Below are 15,921 nucleotides of genomic sequence, written 5' to 3'. Positions count from 1 at the left end.
ACCTGTTGTATTTTGCCTAATAGAACTGGATAGACAGTGAAAGGTGCCAAGGACCAATCAAACTTCAAAATGCTTTCTTCACAATTAAACTTTGGAAGCAAATTAGCATAATCTGTGTAGCTGGCATGAATATAAAAAGTCTCAACACACAATCACATCCGATTTCCTGCAAAGCTCTGCTCTGAAAAGCAGATGTTACACAAGGAGAGTGCCTGGGTTGAAAACAGCCCTTGCTTACCACCTTCAGTGCAGTTCCTGAAATGGGAGTAAAGCCGAGAGCATGGCCATAAGACTGTACTATCCTGATGCAAGAGAAAGCTTCTAGGTTATGAGTCAGCATCTCTTTTTAAATGGAAGACAAAAGCAGTAGGAGAATGCATCTGAAAAGTTATACCTTTCCTCTTCTTCCCTTTCCCCCAGCTTTCTAGAGAATCAGAAAAAGTGCATACAGTACGTGCAATCCTCCTGCTTGGAAAATTCAGTCTGCTAATAAAACCAAATACAAAACAACAGGAAACATATTTTTGATGGGTTTGCTTGTTGTGTCATTCTCAGGGATTTACCAAAATATTTATTTACACAAAGCTGGAATTCTGGAGTACCAAATTCTCTTCTCATTGACCTCTGGCATGCTTGGAGGTTACAGAAATTAAAGATATTGCTGTATATTGCAGTGACATCAGTAAGAAAGTAACAGTGCTGTAAATAATAAGAAAAAAGTGTGGGTTTGTCCATCCCTTACCAATACTCTGCAGTGTGAAAGACAATCATGGAAGTTCTCTCTTTACCCCAGCCCTGAGCAAAGTGCCAGCTCCTTTCCCTCCAGGGAACAAAATCTCTGACCACTCCAGGTAGACACAATTTCCTCCTGTCACACCTCTCAGCTGGCTGGGAGAGGGAGTGAGTCACAGACCCATCTCCTGCTCTCCCTTCCAACACCACACAATAAGTGAAGAGTGAAAATAAGACAAATTCACTTTACTGGTTTAAGTACTTTATGCCTTGAAATAAATCACTTATATGCTGTGAGATGACCTAAACAAATCTCAGAATTATAGGAATAAATAAAGGTGGTACTCCTCCTATTAGGTTTACAGATCTCAAGCTCTGGGACTCGTGGTTTAAAGCTTTCCCGAGTAGCTACAAAAGCCAGAGAGGGTAAAGATTTCTGATAGTCACTTAGTTCCAGGAACTCTGGCCTTAAAAGAAGGTAGGAAAAAACCCAAATACAAAAAAAAAAAAAAAAACCTATATTAAAATTGGCAGAGTTGGCAAGACTAAGGAAGAAATGCTGTTGGTTTTTTCTTTTGCATTTACCACCCACTGTCTCCCACACAATAACATTGGGTAAGAGCACATTGTGACAACACTTCTAGGCCTTACTTTAAAATTTCTTAGTCACTGTAATTGTATACTGAGCAAACAAGATCTACTTCATTTGCCAGAAAAAACACAGCAGCACCTGGACCACAACATGGCAGACTTACAGGATGTGTAAAGATGAAGAGAGAAACCAGTCTGGAAATTGAATACTGGAGGGTCAGATCAGCACACCCTGACCCAATGTGAGCAATGATGACACAAACAAGATCATATTTGATGACACAAACAAGAGATATTTGATAATCATCCAGTGTTTCAATCATAGCTTTGTCTCTCTATGTGAAAGCTGACCATTACTTCTTGCAGGATGCAGCCACCATGTTTGACACAGCTCTCATGTCCCTACAGAGATTCAAGGATGTGACAAAACCCTACCTAATGAAGGTGAACTCTTCCCTGCTCCACCAGAGGGATTCATACCCAAAAAATGGCCCCTCTGAAGGTGGAAAATAAGAACTTAGATTAAATCCACCAACCCAGGGTAGGAAGTTTCACACCATCAAACTTTCCAGTATTTTCCTGGAGCAAATATCAGCATATTCATCTGCACATCAGGCATATCTCAAGAGGCCATGATAGTTAAGAACATCATCATCTCATTCACTAGCTCTTCTTGTAACCCCCTCCATAGTGACTCCTGCAATTACTGTTTCCACATGAGTCATTCCATGCTGCCTAGAGTTCAGCCTCACTCCTCAAAAATATCTGTGCTGACTGCAAAACCACATGCTACCACAGACCTTTCTTACAGATCAAACTGTGAGCAAGCAAGCTGCAGGACTTTCCTGTAGGTTTATTTTGTGAACCTCACATGCAGTAACTTCATCTCCCAGAGAACACCCGTACAGCTCAGCCCTGGGGGACAGGGTGAGTGTGATGTTCCCTTCTATAGGGAGGGCCCTTGCTATGGATGGTGCTGTGTGGAAGTGCATTGTTGAGGCACAGATCAGCCTGTGAACATTTCTCCTTGGATGTAGAGCTCCCCTTTGAACTCTCTCATAATTGCACCAACCTTGTGCACACATGTTCATTGCTGGAGCCGTGGGTGGGAGGCACATCTGGCAGCAGCTCTGTGCAAACCTTGCACAGCTTCATTCTCAAGACCACTAAAGTCAACATGGCCCTTTTCCACAGGCTTCACAAGCTTGAGGCCAGACCCATATTCCTTCATTTTAAAGGACATCAGAACTGCACCGAGTATTTTCAGGCAAGTGTTGAGTCACCAACCTACTGCTGCAAGGCCAGGAGAGTGACCTGCTCAGCCAGTTTTTTCCACAAGCTCTCAAGGCAGATCTTATTCACTGCATTCCCTGTGTTCATTTTCTTCTTACTGACACAGAAAAATTAGGCACAAAGTGGCCATGAAGAGTCTTAGGTTAGAAATTTGGAGAAGACTCTTTTTGTCCTTACCTTTTCCAAAACTTACATTCACCCAACCTCTTCATTATTCCAGAAATGTCCCTCTCTTCAGCACACAGCGGCCCACCTCAGCTTCACCCTGGGACATCAACAGGCAGGAGTCCCACCCATCACAACTCAACCACTTTCTCAGTCTGCTCCTCAGGAAGTGAAATGTTAGACCCTTCCTTGCTTTGCCCTGGGGTACACTCGTAACTTACCATTTGGCCTCCAGAAAGGAAGCCCTACTGTTCCTTACTCATGCTCAGTAGCACTTTAGTCACCGAGCTGTCTCACAGAGCCCAGAAAAAATTCTTACATAGTAAATAACATGTGCCATTAATTATGTCAGTGCTTGGCCCACATCAGAGCAGCTGTCAGAGCCCCAAGTGCACCAACAACCCTTAAATGCCCAGTCCAGCCAGAACTGGGACTTGTACCCCCAAAGCCACTGCCCAAGGGACCAGAAGCCCAGGATGAGCTCAGGCTCAGCCATGCTGCAGGTTCAACCACCCTCAGCCCTGTCCTTGCTGGGCCTGACTTGCTGCATGGATTTAGATTGGTCCCAGCTCTTCCCCCTGCATCTACACAGTGATCACTGGGCTACCAGTGACATCTGTCACTGTCACCAAGCTGGTCCCAACTGGGCACCATGGGACTTTGCTGAGGTCAGTGAGAGCATTGTCCTACCTGTGCTGGGGGCACCCTCAGCTCCTGGCTTATTTCTCTCATGGTTCAGCCTTTGCTCTCTGCTCCCTGACAGTGCCATGCACCCCACATCATTTCCATTTGCTGGTCATCCTCTCTGGCTTGATGGACTCTGGACCATTATTAGGACAAGTATTGCATGATAACCAGGGCTGGCACTAAAGGGGAATTTTGGAGGAAGGAGAAATATTAGAATACTTTTTCAGAGGGATTCAGCACCTTGGTTTTGACCCATGGAAAATCTGAAGAAGTAGCAGCTCAGCTGGTATCAGAGGAGGTTTGGGAAAGTGGGTCACTGGTTTTCCTGGTGATTAATTCCAGGGTAAGATACTGATCTGGTTCAGACAGAGTTCAAAACATCCCTGCTTATACAATCAGATGTATGAACAGGAAAGGCACCTTTGCAAGCAATCATCTCTCTTCAGATATAATGCATCACAGAAACACACAACTTCCTGCTACCAAAAAGGGCTGATGGATAAATTCAATTATTCACACTTAGCAAGGTTCTCAGCTCTCCAGACTTTCCTAGCTAGCCTGAAGTAAGAACAAAATCTTAAAATAAGTTTTTATTCCCACAGAAACAAAATTTCAAAAGCTTCTGCTATCTGCACTAAGTGCAAAGTGGCAGGGAGCATCCCTACAGCCCCACAGCAAAACTAGAACTGCACCAGAGTTTTCCTCAGGATATGCAGCCATCTGACCTCACCTGACTTTCTGCCTGTTGGGAGGCAAGGCTGGAGGCACTGGAAGAAAACTGGAGTCCAGTTTTGGTGCCATTTCACTTTTGGTCCAGTTTTGGTGCTGTTTTATTTTTGGTCTTGGACAGTCACTCCTCCTCTTTACATATAATCCTTTCAAACAAAACAAATAAACATTTTTTTCCTCTTTCCCATTTATAGGTAGATACAGAAATCAAGAGAGCTGATTTCCACTAAGAACAGCCACCAAGAACCAGCTGCACTGTATGAACTTCAGAAGTTATTGCAGGTTCTGCAAAGTGGCGCAGTGATGTGCAAAACTAATACAAGCCAAAAAGGGAGTATATGATCAACAGAGAAATTACACAGGCAGGTTTCAAATCTGGATTTTTTTTTCAAAAGAGTATCAACTGTATAGGCACCTTTATAGGTGACATCCTACATTATATGCTACCAGAAAACCAAGATAGAATTTCTAGAGACAAATTTTTTTTTTGGGGGGGAGAGATACCATTTTACATCCAGCTGTCCACTTTCTAAATTATCTACCTGCATTGTTTGATTCCACCCACACCCCACCCTAAAAGGAGTTGTCCTTAACCAACCCAAAGCTCTTGCAGTATGACTGCCTATATATTCTGGGTACCTTTTTTTTTTTTTTGCAGGGAAAAGATACCCTGAGGATTGGGGATTTGAGGGGGGAGAGATTGTGTTTGGATTTTTTTATTCCTCTGAAGTTAAAAATGAGCTTTGCCCTTCAGCCTTTGGTGGTTATTCAGGTACAGATGCCTACAAGTCACACTCATATTCTGAGGACATGTGCAAGGACAGTATGAGATAATAAAGAGCAAAAGTGGGCTGGAATGTGTGTCCTGGGAGTCCCACAGGTAGTCCAGGCTTCCAGGAGGGAAACCTGGAGGAAAAAGAGAAATAGTGTATGTTCTCTCCCCAAGGCCAACTTTAGGGCTCTAACATTGTCAGCATTGCTCTTTTTCAACACTGCATGCTTGCTCAAAAAACCAAAACTCAGCTTCCCCAAAAGACACTCAGTTCTGCAGGCACTGGTACGTAACAGTGACCAATGACATTAAGTTTTAGTATAATAAAGAAAACACATAAAACAATGCTCAGCAATGAGCACAAGCCTTATGGGAACATAGGTCATTTGGAACTGGATCCAGAAGTTTAAATCATTAGGTTTCTGGATGTGGCAAAATTAGCCTGGCCCCATCTTGAGACCTAACCTTCCCACAAGGGTCACAAAACAGGAAAGGCTGGGACTAAGAACAACAATAACAACAAGAAAATAAACTTTATCTGAAACTAATCAGTTACTAATGATTTGAGGAAGATTATGTCAACTCCCCATATATGGGTTCTTTATCAGAAAGGGTGAAGCACTACAGTGTCAAATATCAGATGTGACTTGCACATTGATCTGCATTTAAGGTACATATTTTTCAATTACTCTTCTCATGTTCCTCAGAGGGACAATGGGAAAGGATTCCCAGCATCACAGGAATATCTACAGAGGGCTCAGTTTATATATAGTCAGGGTGTTCTACTTTCCACAGGTTCAAGTGCTTTGATGTGACCTTTCCTAATGAAGCTGTAAAGATCCACTCCTCTACAGACACCAGAAAGGAGGCTGCAGCAAGGTGGGAGTGGGTTTCTTCTCCTATGTAAGAACAGACAGGATGAGAGAAAACAGCTTCAAGTTGCACCAGGAGAGGTTAAGTTTGGATATAAGGAAAAGCTTCTCCACCAAAAGGGTGTCTAGTACTAGAACAGGCTGCCAGGGAAGTGGCCGTCACCATTCCTGGAGGTATTTTCAAAGCCATGTGGATGTGGCACTTAGGGACACAATGGTGGACTTGGTAGTGCTGGGTTAGCAGTTGGATTCACTGATCTTAGAGGCCTTTTCCAACCTAAAGGATTCTATGGTCTGTTCAGAGTATTTGATTGTATTCAGATATATAGAAACAGCTGTCTGTAATGCAAGAAAAATATAGAATATTCTACAAGATTTTTGTATTGCTTACTACAGAATTCCAGTTTGCTGGCTGAATTTCAAGACCCTAGAATTTAGCTCTTGTTGCTTCTCCTTGATCAGGTGTTAACATTCCTCCTGATGCCAGCCTGACATTTCTGGTGTTTTTCATAAACATTCTCTCAGATCACACTGCTCAGATCCATTTGTGCTGCAAGGCTGCAGACAGCTCCAGTTCAGAGAGAGCTTGCTGGAGGCGTGAGCTGTGCAGCAGAAAGACACACTGATTGCTGCTCTATGGAAAAATGAAAATGCCTCATGTCCACTCACACAGATTTGTTGGAACCAGTTTGGTTCAAAATTTGTGATTAAAAAAAAATCAGAGTTAAATACACATCTTCATAATTGATGCCCAGGCTCCTTCTAAAAGCTGAATTTCTGCAGCTGGAGGCCAACAAACCCTCTGTTACTGGATTTTTGATGGCAAGTGTCCTGAAATTTTACAGAAATGTGGACAAAGGAGGAATGCCTCTCTGCATTGTCTGCAGGTATTCTCCTTGCATGAAATAAGGCATAAAGGTTTTCACCAGACACACACTTACCAAGAGTTATAGCAGGTTTTGATCTATCCCCTTCAGCACCCTCAGGCCTCATCCACAACAGCTGAGACACTCTAGCTAAAGCCTCAGTGCAACCATTGCCATTGATGAAATTTCCTCTGACCAGGGAGGTCAGGGGTATATTTTGGCCAAGAACCTTAATGACCCAACAGCACTAAGACAAACCTTTTCCAGCTATTCGTCTGCATTCCTTAGGCATGAGGACATGAAGAAGGGGAAGCACTGAACTATGCAAAGCTGTGAAGGAAAGAGAGGCATTCCACACTACAAAGCTGTTCCAGTTAGCATCTCATTTATATCCTGGGATATAAACACAACTTCTCTCCCATATGTGATGAAGATTCCCATACATAATTTTTCAAGACCAATGCTGCATAAACCTAATGATAGTCCAGTCACCCCACAACCTCTGAGAATTTTTAGTGGGTGACATCTTTGACCTCTTTTTAGTATACTACCAATAAATTAATCAAAGTTTACATGTATTTCACAACTTCCTGTCCACTTCTTATATCTGCTTTTTTTACATCAAAAGGGACCTTTGATGCTGCTTACAGACACAGTTCATGCATGTGGAAAGACTGAGAAATCTGGCTTCAATCACTAACTGGTGCTTGTAGACTACACTGGAATATGAATAAAGGTAATAAAGGACAGTCATTGAGAAAAAAAAACATCTGAGGAGACCTAAGAGTTGTTAACAAACAGCATGGCATGAACAATGAAGGCAGGTATGGAGAAAAAGTAGAAGATGAGATAGTAGGGTACTGTGCCACCTAGATTCTTGCCAAAGCAAATAGGAGCAAGAGATGTGTTTAAATAGACAAGCCTGTCTCAAGCTAAAATTCCCAAAAGAAACTAAGAGTTCATGTCTCTCTCTTATTCATGCATACTTTAAAAACCTCAGGAGACTGCTCTGCAAACTGGAACAATAAAACAAAATGTCAAGACAATAAATGGGGCATTGAATCTCTGCCTTCTGTTGGAGGAAGGCCTTTTCTGACTTGAGGGCAGTACCTTCTTTTCACTTCCCAACAGCAAAGCACTGAAGAGTGTCGTCTTCAGGATGACCTCAACAAAGAGTGAAGCAGCACAGCAGTATTTGTCTGGATCAATTACCTTCAAAAATTTCTAGTTGAAATCCACCTTGCCACAGGTATATCTCACTATTCTTTTGTCATCTATTCTGTGATGTCATAACAGGTATGTTGTTAGAAACACTGATAAACAGCAGGAATCCCTTTTAGTTTTCTATAGTTCTAAGGAAATTCATTCCAGTTCCATTTCTGCTTCCAAACTCCAGGAAGCTCCATGCATACTGCAATATATCAGCAGTAAAACACTGAATGCTTTGTTCTCATCTCCAGCATAAGCACTTAATACTAGAGGTAGACCTAGCTTCCCTTTTCTTTGACCAGGAGAAATTGACTGTTACTGTTTATCTACACATTTCACTTTGCTTGGAATTTTAATTTCTGCAAACAATGGGTTTTATGCAAAAGTGGTAAAGCAAGTGCCTTGTAAAACTACCGTGAAGCATCAAAGGCAGCATTGTGGCCAGAAGACTTAAAGCCCCAGCTCCATCTTTGGCATATTTGGCAATTCAAGTCATGCAACTAATTTTATTTTCCTCCACCTTGATTTCTTAACCTACAGAATGGAGATACTGGCTAAACTTATTCAAGGACATTACAATATCCATAATGTCATTCCCTGCTTTTATCTCATGTTTTAATGAAACAAAAAAACTTGATATTGCACTATAAGCCAGTTGTGCTGATATATCCATTCTCCCATAAAACACAGTTGTTGCTTTTGTTTCTGTTTCAGTTAGGTCTTTAGCCCACTCTGGCTCCTCAGGAAGTTCAAATGAATGAAGCATCAAATGAATTCCAGAAAGTGTTCAGCACAAGCAAAACAGCATATTTTAATCATGCTTCATTGAATCAAAACCTTTTAATTAGCTCTAGCAAAGCTCCATCCAGCTTTGCAAAGCACTTTGGAGAATTGCATTGAAAAGTGCTGTGTCAGAGCAGGTGTAATTACCAACACAAATATGAGTTAAAGACTTCAAAATACATATAAGCAACATCTTTATGCCTTCATTGACTTAAATGCTGCTTCAAGTCATAGAATATTCCTCACGGAAGGATTTCAAGTCATTTAATGATTAGTAACTTTGCAACACCTTTGAAAAATAAATAGTAAAAATTAGGCACTCACACAATTTGCTTCATCTGGAACACAGCTGTTTCTGGAGCAAAACATAATACTCATTTAAAAGTGCAAAGCCACAGAAACATAGAGGGCACAAAGGACAAAATATTGTTGTATCCATTTTAGAGCAAGAGGGGAAGTTTGTGGAGGCAGAAGTACAGTAACCAAATAAAATAAAAGTACTTAAATAGCACCCTATTCTTGATGCCAAACTAGTCAGAAATAACTCACATTTCCAAATTTGGTAATCTTCCAAGGAGGAGTCAAAAGCAAAAAATCTTTGTAGGGGTTGGTAAGGGTAGAAGGGAAGGTTTTCCTGGTTTGATTTAGAGGCTAACTTAATCTCTACTGTTTGTGACTGTTTAACAGTGTTGGTGGGCTGGTCTTGCCTTATCTTTAAATGACACTTTAATGTTGCAGGGCAATCATTATTACATTTTGGTGAGCTCAGGGTGTCTTGAACTCCTCAGGTGACAGGCACAAGTGTTAAGCTCAACACCTGTTGCAGATCTCATTTGAAAACCACGATGTCCAAGAGGACTATGCTCTCAGGTCCTTGCTGGACCATTCTCTGTTCAGAGGACAGATGCCATGAACTGAATCACAGAACCAAGCAGGCTCTTGGGAGGTCTTCTGCCCACAGACTGAGCCTTTCCCAGTCTGTCTAGCCTAGTTTAGTCAGAATGCTTTAGAGGACTTTGCAAAAACCAGTCTCATATCACACACTTTGCTTTGCCAAAGCCACAGTTCTTTTCAAAGGCAGATTCCACTCTGCTTCCAAGCCTACTGGAAAATGTCTTTCTGCTTCTTCAAGCAAGGGTAACACGCTATCATGCTGGGATATTTTCATCCTTTTACATTAAGTTGAGTAGGAGATACAGGGGAGCAGTGTACATGTTACTTTCCTTCATTGGTCTTTCAAAAACATTGCAGAAAAGACTGGCACTCAGAGTAAGGAAGGGCACTGTAGGTGGGCATGGCAAATTCCAGCCAGAAGCACAATCCTCACTGTGCAGTGAGCCCCGAGAAGCAGCTTTCTAAACAAATGGAGCAGAAACCCAGTGTATTAAAGGCATTTATTTCCTTACAACTACATTCCCAGGTGGCACAAACTGGGCATCACTCAGCCTTACAGAAGGATATAGAATTTGATCACCTTAAGCATCAGCTAGGGAAAAACAGATGCTTGTCCCTGCTTTTCAATTTCCTTGCTGCTGCAACTTAGCACAGTAGAGAAAATAATCAATGGATCACATTTCCAAACAGGAAACAAACTACTGCAAAGGCCTAAGTCCACTTTCACCTTGCTGGAAGATTTTATCACTGGTTCATGATCCTCTTCTAAGAAACACAGTATCATGCTGTTTGTGTGCACTTAAATACTTGAGTTGCCTCAGCAAAATGCAAGTGTGTTAATGTAGTTCAAAGTTTAGATTTCTATTGCCTTTATTGTGAACAACATCCTTTGCAAAATACAAAAAAAAAAAGAAAAACCTGACACATTTTCATTATTTCTTTTTCTGGCTTAAAAAAACAAACAAACAACAACCACATGGGGCTTCAGTCCCAAATATGCAACTGGCATTTGGCCCACTGTAAAGACATGCCCAAACCGCCTGAGGATGGAGCAGCTGTGGGGCCAGGGGTAGGTCACAAACTGCCTAAACCAAGGAGACTTTGCAGGAGGGACTGCCTAAGGACAGAGAAGAGCTCTGAGGAAAACAAGCAGCCAATATACTAAATCACCTCCATTCAGTCTCATGGTACACAAGTTGAAAGCATTTCCTGTCCCTTAAATGTTCCTTCTGCCTCCATCTGAGCCAGAAATTGCCAGCCAGCCTGGTCTCCTGATGAAACTATCTCCCGCCATCAGTTTACAAGGAAAGGAGAGTTTCCAGAGTAGCAACAAATCTAGTGTGATACTGAAAGAAACTTTTGGTAAATACAATAAAGTGCAGTCATGAAAGATCAGCTAACCCAGCTTGTGATCCAAGCTCTGGAAAAGTCTACATGAATGTACAAAAAGACCAAAAGAAATATTGGGGGAGGAAAAGAGAGCAGTTCACTTCTCCAGCCTGCATCCCCTCCACAAGAGAGGATACAGGAGAAAAACTACAGCTGTGATACCAAACATCTGTAAAAAGACACAAAAATCTCCTGTTACCTGCTTATTCTCCCCCTTTTGTATTTTATGTTTGTAGCTTAAAAGTATTTGATCCAAATGCAATTCATTTACACAAAAGTGAAATTTGAAAAAGTTGCAGCAAGGTTTGATTCAGGGGATTCAAGTCAATTCAAACAGGCAGCACATATAAAAAACCAGCAGAGTCTCTACAGAATTGAAAGGACTGAGAAAGAAATAAGGTTATTTGAAAAGTTTTTCAAAGAAAGTGATATCCAAAACCCAATTTAACCTGAACCTAAAAACTTTGGAGCTCAGTAAATGTGCAAGAGAGACTTATACACTATTTCCTATTAGGTGGCTGCCAAACAGATTTGTTAGACATTTAATAAAGCAGTAAAATAAGGTATTTATGTAGCATGTTTAACTGTAAGCATATTGGTAGCATGTTGTTGAAATTAAAGTGTAACCTGATAGATGCTACAGTTCCTGGACAATGGGAAATACGAGGAGAAAAAGAAAAGTCAGAAATCCTGCTGTATCACAAAAAAATAGCATCTTGAACAGCACTGCTTTAACAGGCCTATAAAACCTGGATGCTTTGGGCCTCTCACAAGAGTGCCTGGCTGGCAGATGGTGAGTACTCACATGCCTCAGAGGGTCCAGCTACTCGGAGGGAATAGTCTTGAACACCCTTTGCTGGGTCACACATCATTGCTATTCCTTCCTTTAGGGCTTCACCTCATACTTGGCAAGGGAGCAGAGCTGCAGCTCCTTCCAACGTCAACACCTTTTCTTTGCTCGGCCTGAGGTGTCGGCGCAGAACAAACACGAGTTTCAGCCTCCATGGGTTCAGAGCTCCCCGAGCCACGGGCACTGCTCAGGCTCACTGAGACTCTACAGGAGAATTGCCACCACCCTTCAGAGGGCAATTTCAGCCTACCACAACCTTTCCAGGTTACAAAAGAAGTGTAGCAAACTGCAAAGGTACATGTCATAAAAAAACAGCTAAATACAAACATCTGATTGCTTTTGTTTCTTTAATGTGCAGATCTCAGGAGTATGTGGGGAGATACCAGTTATTGCTTTACAAATGCACAGGGAAACTGAGGTTCCAGGTATTGGAATGACTTAGAGGACCTCTGCATGAGTGACCAAAAAACCAGCAACTGGACAAGAGATTTGCTAGGTAGTAACTCTTTACCCAGATTTCTTACTTACTTTCTTTCCACAGACATTGCACTCAGTTGTTATGAAAAATAAATGATTCTCTTTTGGAGAAAAATCAACATGATCTTCCTCATGCATGATTATTCCCAGAGTGTTTAAAAATCAAAGGGAGAAAAGTACAGAAACAACAATATTACAGAGCAAACCTGTGTTCCTCCAAGTGTGGGAACAGAAGAAAAGCAGGTATTTTTGGGCCAAATTAGTTTAGAGGTATTTTTCTGCTTCAACAGAAATATATACAGACACGTAGAAGTATCTTTAATACAAGGAAAGCACTGAAACAATAAGTTGCTGCCTTTTGCCTGCACATTCCTAATGTGAAGGTCCTGAGTTCTCTCTAAGAGGAACATGTAGATGTTTTATTGTTAAACAATTAAGCCAAAGCCACACTGGAGATTTTTGTATTTGGTTCAAACTGACTTGAATGGAAAATGAGCCTCTAATTATCATAAGTGACTTAGAAAATCTCAGCAGGGTTGTATAAAAAGCCAGAGCATTTTTTTGCTCTATTTGAATCTAACCTAGTCAAGGCTTTATAGAGAGCTGAGGACTTACTAATAAAGATCAGAAACTGTGAAGGTAGAAGGGATCTTTATGTTCTCCACTCCCTAGTCAAAATGAAGTTTCACCAAAAATGAAATATCTGGTGTGATAACTTGTCTTCTGTCAAAGTAAATCTGTTTCCATCCCTTAAAAAAAGCTAATTTAATCCCCATAATCCACATACAGAAAGCACTGTTCAAAATATTTGTGGAAAAAACGGGTAAATTAATATTGTTTGAATAGCCATGAGAACTATACTCTACATAAGATGTAAACCTGAGCTGCACACTGATGTACCAAAAGTACCTTTGCCTCTTGGCACAGGTTTATAATGGGTGGGAGGATGGGGATAGTAGACACAAAATAACGGCCTCCTTTTAACCAAAAATAATGGCTATGACTAAGGCTCAAAAATCAGACATAAGCAGATAGAAAATAACTCATCTTTTTCAAGAAAAAAAAAGTATTAACATCATAGCTCTATATATATATGCCTTAGTCCATTATAAATATTTGAGATTACCCAGACAAGAAACAGGGTATTAAAAGCCTGTAATTTCCCAATAGTCTTTCCACCTGATCATACACCTTTTGAAGAAAAGTAACTTCACTTAGAATCACATTTTACATTGTGGGAGCAGGTGGAAGCCATTTGAAGCCCTGAAGGGCAGCAGCAATATTGTCATCTCAAAAGCACTACTCTGGGTATTTGTACCCAATACAAAAGAAAATGCTTTGCCTCGCAATATATTTCTGATTTTCCTAAGACTTACACTGAAAATTAAAAAAAAAAAAAGGTTATCTGTTCCCAGAATTACCTTCCCAATCCTTCTCATCTGCACTGTTGTTTCCCTCATCTACTAAAGTCAGATGCAGTCTTTTATTCATTTGTTCACATTTTGTTCAGAACCTTTAAAATTACAAATGAAAGATGCTACTCTGCTTCTCACCATCTTTCTGCTACTATCTGAATTCAGCTCCCAATTTTTATTTTCATTTGCCTTACGCCTAAAAAACTACCAATCTTAATTTGATTCAGAGGCCCTCATCATTCAGGTTTTTTAAATCTACATGATAAAGCCTAGAGATGAAATTAACCTTTTTCCATTAGACCCAGTATAGGAATACTCCATTCAGTTTGTAGCAGTTATGGAGGTAGGTCTTCATTGTGTATTGAAAACAAAAATTATATATATATATATATAATATCTCATTTATGTCAATGAATCCTGGATCAAAACCTCTCACTAACTATCAAATGTTTAGGGTTATCCTAAGTCTCCACAAAATAAAAATTAACATGTACTTGCCCCTTACTCTTTGCTTAACTAGGAGGTAAATTTAATTTTAAAAAAAGTAGATTTGGAAACAATTTGAAAAGTTGCAGCCAGAACTACAGTGCCAGGTGAGGAAGAGGTGAGCAGACACTGCTGGGATTATTCATGGAGCCCAAAGCAGCTGCTCTGTGTGGTCTCCACCCCAGCTGACCTCCCCACTACATGTTTGCCTGGGCTGGACAGGCAGATGTGCCTGCCAACCTGTCCTGCTGCAAAGCACACGGGAAAGGGAAAAGGAAGTTTTTAGCCCAAGACAAAGCACTTGGCTATGCAGGGCTGTATTCCTGCTGGTTTAGCCATTATCCATGGGCTCATGAATATGCATTACATATTTGAATTTATCACATGAATATGCCACCTACCTTAATTGTCCTGCTTCCAGAGCACACCTCCAAGCCTGGTGGCTCAGCTACACTTCTGCAGAGCCAAACATTTTACTGTCTCTCCAGATTTAAGAATAGGCCAGATTCTTTCCTCTATCACATCAGTCTACCCACAGTAATTCTAGGTCAACACCAGTATGCCAAAAATCAGTCAGATTCATCTCATGCTCTCTGTACAAAATAATTCTCTCTACTAAAAATAATGACAATGGATTGAATGTGAACCATTAACCTTTAAAAGAGAAGCTGGCTTCACTCAGAGCAGCAAGAAACTTCTCCCATCCTTCTCACAGGCTGTGCTTTTAAGCTAGGTATTAATGCCTGTCATTTTTCAGTTGCCAGAAGTATCACAATATACAATGATCTATACAGCTGGAAAGATAAGACACACACATCTCCTCGGCCATATATTCCAGAGTGTTCCCCCCCTCCAGATGCAATCTCTTGGAGGTGAATAAGCAGACAGTGCATTTGTCTCAACTTTACCTTCCGTTGTTATTCTCTCTGGAGCATTTGCCCATCACTGCAAACTCCATGGTTCTCTCACTGCTTTGTTTGGGAGACAGAGCCTTAGCTGAACTTTTACCAACTTCTCTGTTGGTTTCTTCAGCTCACAAATAACTGTCTCACAGAGAGAGAACTCAATGGCAAGCAATGCCAGAATTAAAGCTGAAATCACAATTAAATCTTATGTGATACTCTTTAACAGCACAAAGCAGTCTGATACCTCTCTTGTCATTCCAATAGATACAAGTGTCAATATCAGAACAGACAAACAAAGGAATATGCCACCAGCAGGCTAAGTAGCTGCTATCATGGATTGTCTGCTGCAGACAAGAAGCCTTGATGCTCACCAGTGGATGAAGAATTTGTCACCTTTTATCCCTTTTCTAGGGCCTAACAAATCCCAAGCCACAGTGGAAGTGGCATTCACAAAATGTAGGTGTCACATCCATCTACAGCTTGGAAGCACCAGTGCAAGTAGGGATTATGGCACACACAGAATTCATTACAGCCCAGCTGCTGGGCTTGGAGTGCTTTCTGAGGGAAGCTAAGGGCTAAAAGGAGAAAGAAGCAAAGCAGAACATTAAGGAAGAGAAAAGACAACATTTCCCTGGGAGCTAACAGACAACCTTTCCCAAAGCACAAGGATTTAGATGAAGCCTTGCTTACAGGTAACATGGCAAGAGTCTGAGAGCTCTTAACTCTCCTGAATTTATTTTTTCTAGAGAGTTACCTGTGTTATCCAAGTTTTGCAGCCACAGGAAAAGCAGAGCAGGCAAAATAAG

The 15,921-nt window shown here is 41.1% G+C and overlaps 1 protein-coding gene across 22 annotated transcripts in view; it reads right to left on the bottom strand.

Annotated features, from left to right (window-relative positions):
* The window catches only part of DENND2B (DENN domain containing 2B), a 153,175-nt gene that overhangs the window by 127,640 nt on the left and 9,614 nt on the right, over nucleotides 1-15,921 (bottom strand). For 2 of the 22 annotated variants that reach the window (XM_085580104.1, XM_085580111.1), the window contains exon 1: nucleotides 1-15,921. This exon is cut by the window's left edge and continues 13,571 nt beyond it. The exons of the other annotated variants lie outside the window; for them this stretch is intronic. The gene's annotated coding sequence lies outside the window, so the exon portion shown is untranslated. 22 annotated transcript variants of the gene reach the window in all.

Source organism: Lonchura striata, chromosome 5, assembly GCF_050655825.1.
Source record: "Lonchura striata isolate lonStrDom1 chromosome 5, ASM5065582v1, whole genome shotgun sequence".
Classification (NCBI taxonomy): Eukaryota; Metazoa; Chordata; class Aves; order Passeriformes; family Estrildidae; genus Lonchura; species Lonchura striata.
The sequence above is the reverse complement of the archived record's forward strand: the minus strand, read 5'-3'. Positions and strand labels throughout refer to the sequence as shown.